At 37.8% G+C, this 11353-nt stretch overlaps 1 pseudogene; it reads right to left on the bottom strand.

Moving 5' to 3' along the window:
* Positions 1-10364: 10364 nt before the first annotated feature.
* LOC103589451 lies at positions 10365-10931 on the bottom strand (annotated as a pseudogene).
* Between the last annotated feature and the right edge of the window lie 422 nt (positions 10932-11353).

Here is an 11353-nt window from a genome sequence, read left to right on the forward strand (position 1 = left end):
CCCCCCCCCCCCCCCCCCCCCCCAGTTTTCAGGCCTTTGCTCTCAGCTTGGGAGTTACATTATTGGCTCCCCTCGTTTTAAGGCCTTTGAACTCAGACTTAATCATACCACAAGCTTTCCTGGTTCTCCAACTTGCAGAGGTCAGATTGTGGGACTTCTTGGACTCCATAATCACATGAGCCAATTTCCATAATAAGTTTCCTCTTGTCTCTGTCTGTCTGTCTATCTATCTATCTATCTATCTATCTATCTATCTATCTATCTATTCTGTCTCTCTGGAGAACCCTGACTAATATAATCACATAATATCATATTGGTAAATTTTTTTAAATGTAATTCTTTTTTTTTGTTGTTGTTCATTCTCCATAGAGACTGTCAAAAATTACCAATGCCGACCATATTTCAAGTCGTCATGTGGGGTATTGGGAAAAGTTTTCAATTAGCAATAATTGTGCTGTGGATAAACCTCATTGGCTATGCTACTGCCACTGAAAAAAGCTTAAAATGTAATTCTTTATATACTGTTGATGGGAGTGTAAGATGATGTGGCCACTTTGGAAAACCCTTTGGAATTACATAGGAAAGTTTAAAGATATGCACCCGCTGTGACACAGAAATTCTACCCCTCCATGTGCACTAAGAGAACTGATAAGAAAATCATAGAAATATATTCAATTATCACTGGGTGATAAACCCACAGTCCTGAAACAGCCAATCAGTGATAGCCACCTCCCCAAAGTTAGCCAATCAGTGATTAAATCCCCTCCTCCTAAAAGCAGCTAGTCAGTGACAGCTCCATGCTTCTAGACAACCCAATCAGCAAGTGCTCCCTCCAGCTACCACAGTTTGAAAGCAGCCTTACTCCAGTGAGCACTGGAGCATGCTGAAAGTCTGTCAGTCCCTCAACATTCCTGCTTCTCAGTGTCTGCCAATTCCTGAATTCCAAGCTTCTCAAAACCTTCCCGAAGCTCTGGCTTTATTGCGGAAGATTGCATCTTACAAGTACTACTCTCCGTCACAGGTAAATGAGAAGTTTACCTTATTTGCGTTGGATATCCAGAACAATATATTGTTAGTCTGCAAGTTCTCATGGTTCATCTATGCATGCTGACATGTAACAGATGAACTATGAGATTTTCAAATTCAATTTTTTTAATTCTTGCAGTGGTTGCTAGTATCTGTTTTTTATTTGTGTGTATTTAAACCTCAAACTGCTAAAACACAGGTGTAAATTTTGTGATAAATTTTTTTCAACAGTAGACAGTTATTAAGTGAGGAAAAAGTCCTTTTGAAGCTTTTTGAGCAGTATCCAATGGTTCATTCAATATCGAAAACGGTAAAAAGTCAGATATAAACCAATGTAGTATAGCTAAGCATAGGAAATGTATGATTTCCTCAACTCACACCAAAGAAACTGATAAAATAATAATTTTTTGGTTAGGGAATTTAGATGAAGAAGATAAATTAATCACAGAAAAACTTGTAATGGCCTTCCACACTATTTCATCATTAATCTTTCAGCTCACATGACTGTTTGAATGTACTGCTACCAGAAGTATTTTCTGATTCCAAAACTGCAAGCTAATTTTCAAATGCCAGGATAAAATCTACAGATATTATCAAAGGTCTAAATGCCTCACCTTTCTATGGTATAACCATGATACAAGTAATCACAATGCATAGGGAAAAATTTCCCTTTACTCGTGCAATATTTTTCTTGTGAAAAGGGCTTGCTAATTAGGTTATTTTGATTAAATTCCCTTCCAGTTGAGACTTCAGAAACAACAGAAAATTTTTACGGAGACTCTCATTGAATTAGGGGTTAGTAAGAAAAATTGTATTGCTTTTGGTGCTAGAATTTGAATTTTATTGTTGTTTTCAAAGAACTGGCCATTGGTTCCATTGATTTTCTCTATTGTTTTTTCTGTTTTCAATTTTATTGATTTTTGCTCTTATCTTTATTATTTCCTTCCTTCAGGTGTTATTTTTCTAGTTTCCTAAGTTGAAAATTCAGAAAATTGATTTGAGAACTTTCATTTTTTTTCTCATATAAGCATTTTAATGCTATCAATTTTCCTCTCAATGAAAGTCAAGTGTTCAGATCCCCATACTGGACAGCTACCTGCCCCCCCAATTTTTTTGCCCTCTCATCATTACTGTAGCTGCTTCCCACAAATTTTGATTTGTCATATTTCCATTTTTATTAAATTCAGAATAGTTTGTAATTTCCCTGGTGATTTCCTCTTTGGCTCATGTGTTATTTAGAAGTGTGTTGTTTAATTTCCAAATATTTTGGGTTTTTTGAGATATATTTCTGTTATTGATTTCTAGTTTAATTTTATTATAGTCAGAGAACATATTTTCTGTGTTTTAAGCTTTATTTGTATTTTTAATTATTTTAAATTTGTTCAAGTTTGTTTCATGGCTTAGAGTATAGTCTATTTCAGTGAATGTTCACATGCACTTGAAAAGACTTTCTATTCTGCTGTTGCTGGTTGAGTTACTCTATAAATGCCAATTAGGTCAAATTGTTTAATAATGTTCAAGTCTTCTATATCCATACTGATTTGCTGTCTACTTATTTTCTTTATTACTGGAAGAGAAGTGTTGAAGCCTCCAACTATATCTGTGAATTCACCTGTTTCTCCTTGTATTTCTATTGTTTTTGCTTGTCTTTTTGAAGATTTGTTGTCAAGTACATATACATTTAAGATTATTATGTCTTCTTGTTGAGTTGACCTTTTTATTATTATGTAATATCCCTCTTTATTCCTGATAACTTTCTTTGTTTTGATGTTTACTTTGTTATTAACATAACTGGTTTATCTTTTTCCCATCCTTTTACTTTTCTCCTGTCTATGTCTTTATGTTTAAAGTAGGTTTATTATAGACATCATATAGTTAGATCTTATTTTTTAAAGATGTATGTATAATTAGACAATCTCTGTCTTTGAATTGATGAGTTTAGACCAGGGGTCACAAACTATGGCCTTCAAATTGACCAAATGTTTTTGTAAATAACATTTTACTGGAACACAGAAAACATTTATCCATTTACTATCATCTGTTGTGCACTAAAACAGCAGAAGTGAGTAGTTTTGACAGAGACTATATGGCCTGCAAGCCTAAAACCTTTACTGTCTGGCTCTTTAAGCAAAAGTTTGCTGACTCCTGGTTTAGACCACTTACATTTAATGTAATTATTGATATGGCTGGATTTAGGGCTACCATTTTATTATTTGTTGTCTGTTTTTCCTTCTCTCTTTTGTTCCTCTGTTCCCCTTTCTTGTTTTCGTTTTGATTGTTTGAATACTTTTTAGTATTACATTTTAATTTTATCTGTTGAATTTTTGCAGCAATTTTTAGTGGTTGCTCTATGGATTACAATACATACATCTAACCTTTCACAGTATTTTTAGAGTTGATATTTTTCCAGTTTTCAAGTGAAATGAAAAAGCCTTGCAAACATATAGCTCCTTTTACCCTGCTCCATTTTGTTTGGTTTTCATATGTATTACATCTACGCACATTAAAAATATCAACAGTCAATGATAAAATTTTTACTTAGAACAGTCATTCACATTTTAAAGAAATTAAAAGGAGAAAAATAGTCATCTATATTTAGCCAGATATTTACCATTTCTGTTTCTCTTCCTTCATTCCTGAAGTTCAATTTCCCTCTGGTATCATTTTGCTTTATCATTTCTTTTCTTTCTTTCTTTCTTTCTTTTTTTTTTTTTTGGCAGCTGGCTGGTATGGGGATCTGAAACCTGGATCTTGATGCTGTCAGCACCATGCTATAAGCAAGTGAGCTAACTGGCCAGCTCTTTCTTTTCTTTCATCTCTTTCGGCTCTTTCATTTCTTTTACAGCAGGTCTGCTGTTGACAAATTCCTTTAATTTTCTTTCATCTGAGAATGTCTTTATTTGCCCTAGTTTCTGAAAGTCATTTTCACTGACTATGAAATTCTGCGTTGACAGTTTGTTACTTCAACACTTTTAAGATGTTACACTGTCTCTTTCCACTAGAGTTGACCCTTGAACAAATGAGTTTGAACTACATGGGTCCCCATACATGTAGATTTTTTTCAATAAATATATTGGAAAAAATTTGGAGATTTTTTTTTCTAGCTTACTTTTCTCTCCCTCTAGCTTACTTCCCCCCACCCCAGCTTACTTTATTGTAAAAATACAGTTCGTAATACATATAACATACAAAATATGGGTAATCGACTATTTATGTTATCAGTAGGGCTTCCAATCAACAGTAGGCTATTAGTAGCTACGTTTTTGGGGAGTCAAGTTATATGTAGATTTTCAACTGCATGGGAAGTTGGTACTCCTAACTCGTACATTGTTCAAGGGTCAACTGTATGTTTCTGATGAGAAATCTAAAGACCTTGATATTATCATTCTCTTATAGGTAATGTGTTGTTTTTCTCTAACTGTTTTTCAGCAATTTGACTATAATGTTTCTTGCCATGGTTTTCTTTGATTTTATCCTGCTTGGGGGATTACTATGCTTCTTGAGTCTGTTAATTTATGTCTTTCACCCAAATTTGGGAAGTTTTTGGCTATTATTTCTTCAACTTCTTTTTCTTTTTCTTTCTTTTTTTTGTGGCTGTCTGATACAGGGATCTATTATTTCTTCAATTTTTTTCTCACATCAATCTCATTCTCCTCTTATTCTGAGACTCTAATGGCATGAATGTCAGACGTTTTGATATTTTCCCAGAGGTTCTTGAGGTTCTACTCATATTTTTCAATATTTTTCTCTTTGTTTTTCAAATCAGATAATTTCTATTGATCTATCTTCGAGTTCAGTGATTCTTTCCTCTGTCATATCCATTCTATTGATCCCATCCAGATAATTTTATAATTTCAAATGTTATCTTTTTCAGTTCTAAAATTTTCAATTGGTTCTTTTTTTAATAGTTTCACTACAGTTTTTATATTCTTTACAGAGTATTTAAAACTCTATAGCTTTTTTATATATTTCTCTGCTGAGAACTACCTTACCATTCATTTCAAGTGTGTTTACCCTTACTTCATGGAACATGAGCGTTAAAGCTTTTTAAAACTCTGAAAATTTTAACATTTGAGTCATTTCATTTTGATGCTTGTTGTTTTTTCTCTTGAGAATTAGTTGCATTTTCCTGGTTCTTTGTTTTTTTTTTTTGTTTGTTTGTTTTTTTGTCTTTTTTCGTGACCAGCAACGGATCGCAACCCTCAGTGTTGCGCCCGTACCGGACCGGGACCGGCTACGGGATCGCAACCGTCGGTGTTGCCCCCGCTCCTCGCTCAGCCAGTGAGCGGCCGGTCTGTATGTGGGATCCGAACCCTCGGCGGGAGCGCCGCCGCGCTTCCTAAGCGGCGCACTGTAGCAGTGCGCCACTGGGCCGGCCCTTCCTGGTTCTTTGTATGTACAGTAACTTTAGGTTATATCATGGACATTTTGAATATGTGTTCTTTAGACTCTAGGTCTCATTAAGTCCTCTGAAAATATTTGTTTGTTTTACCAGTGCTATGGTTTGAATGTGTCTCCCAAAGTTCATGTACTAGAAACTTAATCCCCAATGCAACAGTGTTTAAGGGTAGGATCTTTAAGAGGTAATTAGTTCATGAAGGCTCTGATCTCCTGAATGGATTAATGTCATTATTACAAGAGTGGGTTTATTATCTCAAGAGTGGGTTTGTTATAAAAGTGAGTTTGGCCTTTTCTCCCACACGTGTGTTCTCTTGCCCTTTCTCCTTCTGTCATGTGGTGAGGCAGCAAGAAGGCCCTCACCAGATGCAGCCCCTCAATCTTGGACTTCCCAGCTTCCAGAACTATGAACCAAATAGATTTCTGTTCATTATGAATTACCCAGTCTCGGGTATTCTGTTACAGCAGCATAAAATGGATTAAGCTGACCAGAAATCAACTTACTTAGCTCCAAACCACAAGTTTTGTCTCACTCTCTGTCAACAGCAGTTCTGATGTCAGTTCTCTCTTCAAAACCATTGCTATGCTGTTTTGGGTCTGCTCATGCATGCACAGTTCAGAAGTGAGACTCAGACTTGTGTCAGTTCATGCACAGAATTAGGAGATCCCTTTCTCCATCTCTCTCCTTTATGGAATTCCTCTCCATATCTTTCAGCCTTGGGGGGACTGTTTTCCCGATCATCTGGCCAGAATGATGTCATTTCTTTTGGAAATTTATCTGCCCATACTGCTGCTATTCAGTTCTTAACTGAGGCCACTGTTGGGCAAGGCCAGAAAAGAAAAAAGTGAAAATCCCCAGAGATCTGGTCTTCGCAAGCTCTTCATACTGTAGGTGCCCCTTTTCCAAGTTTCTTTGGACAGAAGTTTCTACAAAGTGTTAGCCTCCCACACTGCAGCTGTGGCTTCATAGCCAGGGCCCATCCTCATCTAAGCCATGAGAGAAAAGAGAAAACAAAACAGGGACACTCGTCCGCACACAGGTTGCTTCCTCAAGTTTTAATACCTTTCTCCAAACCACCTGCTTTTGTTGAATTTTCAGAATCCTCGGGTAGTTGCTTTTCCAAAAACATAGTTTATTTTGGAATTATTTTAGGTAAACAGAAAAGTTGCAAAGATAGTGCAGTTTCCAGAAGTCATTGCTTTTATAATTTTTGTCCAGTTTTTATCTGTAATAAGGAGGATAGATAGGCCGAAATGTATTTATTCCATCTTGCCTGGCACGGGGAGCCTCTTTAGTATTCTGGGTAGAGCATGGTATGAATTCTTACAGTTTGGGGGTCCTGTGTTCTTTGGGGTGACTTCTCTGAGCTAATTTGGGAGGGATGCTGTGTATTTCCTATTGTTATGTCTGTGCTATGTTGGGTGTTGTGGTTCTGAGTGGAAGATCCTTATGCTGTTTGAGGATCATTCCCAGAATATGTGGTCTCATGGTTCTATTCAGGTGTTTTTTGTTTGTTTGTTTGTTTGTTTTTAAAATCTGGATTAAAGCTTCTTTCAGATATTTGGGAACCTGTGACAAAGAGTTTGAGAACTCTGAGCTACGTGTGTGTGTCTGTCCAGTGGGTGAGGTCTCTGGGATCTTTTGATTTCTGCATCCCATCGTGAGGTCCCTGAGTTATTTGGGGTGTATTTCCAGGCATGAAATCTCTGTTCCTTTTAGGGGTCTCAGTCCCAAGGTGTGGTGTTTCTGACTTATTAAAGCTCTGTTTCCAGTGGCTAAAGTCTCTGAGCTATTTATGAGCCAGAATCTCAAGGAATGAGATCTCTACGGTGATTGTAGTTTGTGTACTTGGGTGTGAGGTCTCTGAGCTGTTTTGGTATCTTGATCTTACAATGTAAATTATCAGAACTCTTCTGACATCTGTCTTGCATGGGGTGAGGTCCCTGAACCATTTAGGTTATGTTTGTAGGCATGATGCCTCTATTCTTTTTGGAAGGTCTCAATTCCAGGGCTGATGTCTCTGATTAATTAGGGGTGTGAGTTCAGGGTATTAGTTATCTGGACTGCTTATCAGTCTGTGTCATTGGATTGGAGGTCTCTGGACTACTTGGGGGTCTGTGTATCAGAGTGTGATATCTCTGGGATATCTGTGGATCTGTGTCCCACCGCATAAGGTTTCTGAGCTCTTTGGGGATCTGTTTCTAGGGTGTGAAGTCTCTAAACTGTGGAGGTCTGTGTTCAGGGTATGAGGTCTCTGAGATGCTTTATGGTTTCTGTCCCAGTGAGTAAGATCACTGAAATGTTTGGGGTCTGTTTCCCAGGGTTGGAGTCTCTAACATTTTGGGGAGTGTGTGTACTAGTCTGTGAGGCCACAGAACACTTACCAGCTCTGTGACTCTGTGTGTGGTATCTGGGCCCTTTTGGGATGTGTGTTCAGGGCCTGAGATCTCTGAATTTTATTGTATTCTTTCTCAAGAGTTTGAGGTCTTTGAACTGTGTGTGGGATTTTGTCCCAGGGTATGAGTTCTCTGTTCAGCTTTGGACTCTGTGTCCAGAGTGTGAGGTTCCTGAGGTGTTTGTGCGTGTGTATGTGGAGGGGTGTCTCTGTCACAAGGTGCGATTTCTGTGAGTTGTTTGAATTACCATGTCCCTGGGTGCAAGAACACAGAACACTCCTGGGGTCTATGTTCCAAGGTGCAATGTCTCTGAGGTGGTTCCATGTCTGTATCCCGACAGATGAAGTCTCTGAGTTTCTCTGGGTTATGTTTATTCATGGTATGATGATTACTGGTTTTGAGCCTGTGTGCAGGGAGTAAGGTCTCTTAGCTTTTTTGGAATCTGAGCTATCTGAAGGGTATGAATTATCTGAGTTCTTTCGGGGTTTGTGTTCCATTCCAGGAAATCCCTGCATCACTGGTGTATGTTCCAAGGTGTGAGGTCTCATATTTTTAGTTGTTTCTCATATTTTTGGTGTGATGCCTCTGACCTATTAGCGATCTATTCCTAGGATATGAAATCTCAGAATTTGGTTGGGTTTGTGTCTCAAATTGAGGTTTCTTTGGTAATTGGTTTCTATGAAGTTTTTTTTTTTAAAGATGGCCGGTAAGGGGATCCTAACCCTTGACTTGGTGTTGTCAGCACCACGCTCAGCCATTGAGCCAACCGGCCATCCCTATATAGGGATCCGAACCCGTGGCCTTGGTGTTATCAGCACCACACTCTCCTGAGTGAGCCACGGGCCGGCCCTTCTATGAAGTTTTTGAGCTATTAGGAACCTGTTAGAAATTTGTTACCAGAGTAGGAGGTTTCTGAACAGTTTTGTGGTCTGTGTCCAAGATGTGAAGTGTCTGAAGTCTCTGGGTAACTTTTTGGAGTCTGTACCCCATGATGTGATATCTCCTGGGTTTTTGAGGATCTTGGTCCTAACACATGAGGTCTATGAGCTCATGGGCATCTGTGTTTATGACATGAGGTCTCTGAATTGTCTTGTGACCTGTGTCCAAGAGTGTGAATTCTCTGAGGTAACAAGATACGAGCTTTCTGAGATTTGGGGATCGATGTCCAGGGTGTTAAGTCTCTGAGATGTTTTGGGTTCTGTGTCTCATAATGGGAATTATTTTTTTTTTCCTTTCAACTTCTTTATTAAGTTGGTTTCATAAAAGATACACATTCTCATGTTGACAATTCTTGTCATGAACAAAAGCAACAAAAATAATGCAATAGCAAGATGTGCTTTGCATATATGATTATGTTATAAGAATAGGAAATGCGGATCCCTGCACAACAAAAAGATTAGGAAGCAAAACGTGAATAGGCCCTGTATTCAGAACATACTAGAGTGTATGTGCAAAGACAGCACATCCATGATAACACTCACTTAGGTTTCTTTGTTTATAATGCATAATTCCTTAATCATTCATTTGTGAAATACGAATGAACTTTAAGAAACATGAAATCTGAATCACATTTATTATCACAATATCAATGCTAAACTCAAAATAGCAATTTCATTGACTCTAAATGTTAAATGTTTCAAAAAAAAAAAAAAAAGGCAATCAATTTTTTTAACCCTCTGAGTAGGGTCTGCAAAAAGGTGGATTATTTTACTCTACTTGCATGGAGATTAGGTCTCAGCCTGTGCTTTAACAGCACGAACAAAAAAGGACAGCAAAAAAAATCCCTAAGAGTAATGCCTGTACATTTAAAAATATCTAGTTGAACCATGTTCTTTGTACTTATATAGCAAGCCTATTAAACCACCAGCATAACAGAAGCTTATACCTCATGCAACACAATTACTGAATTAACTATACATCTATTAGAATTTCCAAATCTCTGCTCCTAACAGAATTTTAGTACACCTATTAAGTACAGTAGGTCATTTAGGAAAACAGAAATAAAACATATACCCAGTCTTGCAATTAAAATTTTTTCCTAACACGAACAATATTCAGATATAAATTTTGAAGTAAATATGTTTTTTCTAAATACAATTTATATAGTCAAGTCTTATCTTAAACAAAGACAGGTCTTAGGTATATGATTTGTACAAATCTATACTAGTGTATATTCCAAATAAAGATTTTTCTTGCTATTAAGGTATAACAATATAACTGTTTTCTGAGTGAAGATATATGTTAAGTCTTAAGATGTAAACACTTTGGAAGGCAAACAACTTAGTGGAAAGATTATTGTTCATTTAAAAATGTGTATAATCTCATAGTGAGTCCTGAACTTTCAAATTTACATGTGAGAATACATTTAAATCTTAAATTTCCAGGAAAGGCACAGGCTTTATGTAAATAAGCAGCAAAATTTTAAACTCACCAGTTTACTGAAAAAGCCATTACTTTTATTAGAAACAAATAAGGCTTCTCAAGGTGTTGGCAACAAGTCATAGTATAGACATAGATTTCATACAGTGTATTTTTCCCTTTAATTATATTCCTGCAGAAGGTGGAATACCTCCTCAGCCATGGGAAGCAGAATTATTTAATGGACTGTGTAAGCTGGTTTCCTTGTACACAAACCAGGCATTTCCTCCCCAAAGTATCATATTCAGAAAGCCAACGATCACAGATACATTTAGGGAACCCATATAGTCACAGAGCCAAAATAACACATCACTCCTTGCTGCTTACAAGGCCGAAATTCCTGAACATTATTGTGACCGGTAGCTATTTTAAATTCTGTAAGAGTTTTAGCTGAAGTGCTCACCAACCATAAAAATGTGGCACCAAGAGTAACAACAAAATCAATCCTGGGAAGTTTAGGACTATCCTGATCTAGGTTCATGTAGGCAACATAAAGCAGAAGGGCAGCAGTGCAGTGCAGAGACAGGACTGCAAAAGTAACATCGAATTGCTAACATCGAATCGCGCACAAGAGTCATCTCCTATGAGGACATGAGGTTTCCAGTCTCTGTTACACACATTTACATTTGGAGGTGGCTGAAATGATGCCTGATTAAATCTGAATGGATACCAAAAGTAGCTGTAATAGTTTTATTTTCAAAAACGTTGGGGGAGGGGCTGGTCGGTTAGCTCCGTTAGAACGCGGGCTTGTGAACACCAAGGTCAAGGGTTCAGTTCTCTGTACTCGCCAGCTACTAAAAAAAGAAAAGAAAAGAAAAAGAAAGAAAGAAAAGAAACTTTGGGAGGCGGCTCCTTCAGCGGGTTGAGTGAGGTTGATCTGGAAGGCGGACATCTGAGGGAAGGAGGGAAAGAGTCAGGACAGCGGGGCGGAGGAAGTGGAGGAGGGGACCAACGAGACCCGAGCAGCCTGGCGGCGAGGAAGGACTTCGGGAACGGGAGGAAGTCGTGATAGGAGTTCTAAGCCATTTGGGATATGTTTCCAGGTGTGATGTCTCTGATCTCTGTTCTGTTTCCAAAGGTCTCTGAGCTATTTAGCCTTCTGACAGCCTGTGAC

The sequence above is a fragment of the Galeopterus variegatus genome, unplaced genomic scaffold (assembly GCF_000696425.1).
Source record: "Galeopterus variegatus unplaced genomic scaffold, G_variegatus-3.0.2 Scaffold688, whole genome shotgun sequence".
Lineage (NCBI taxonomy): Eukaryota > Metazoa > Chordata > Mammalia > Dermoptera > Cynocephalidae > Galeopterus > Galeopterus variegatus.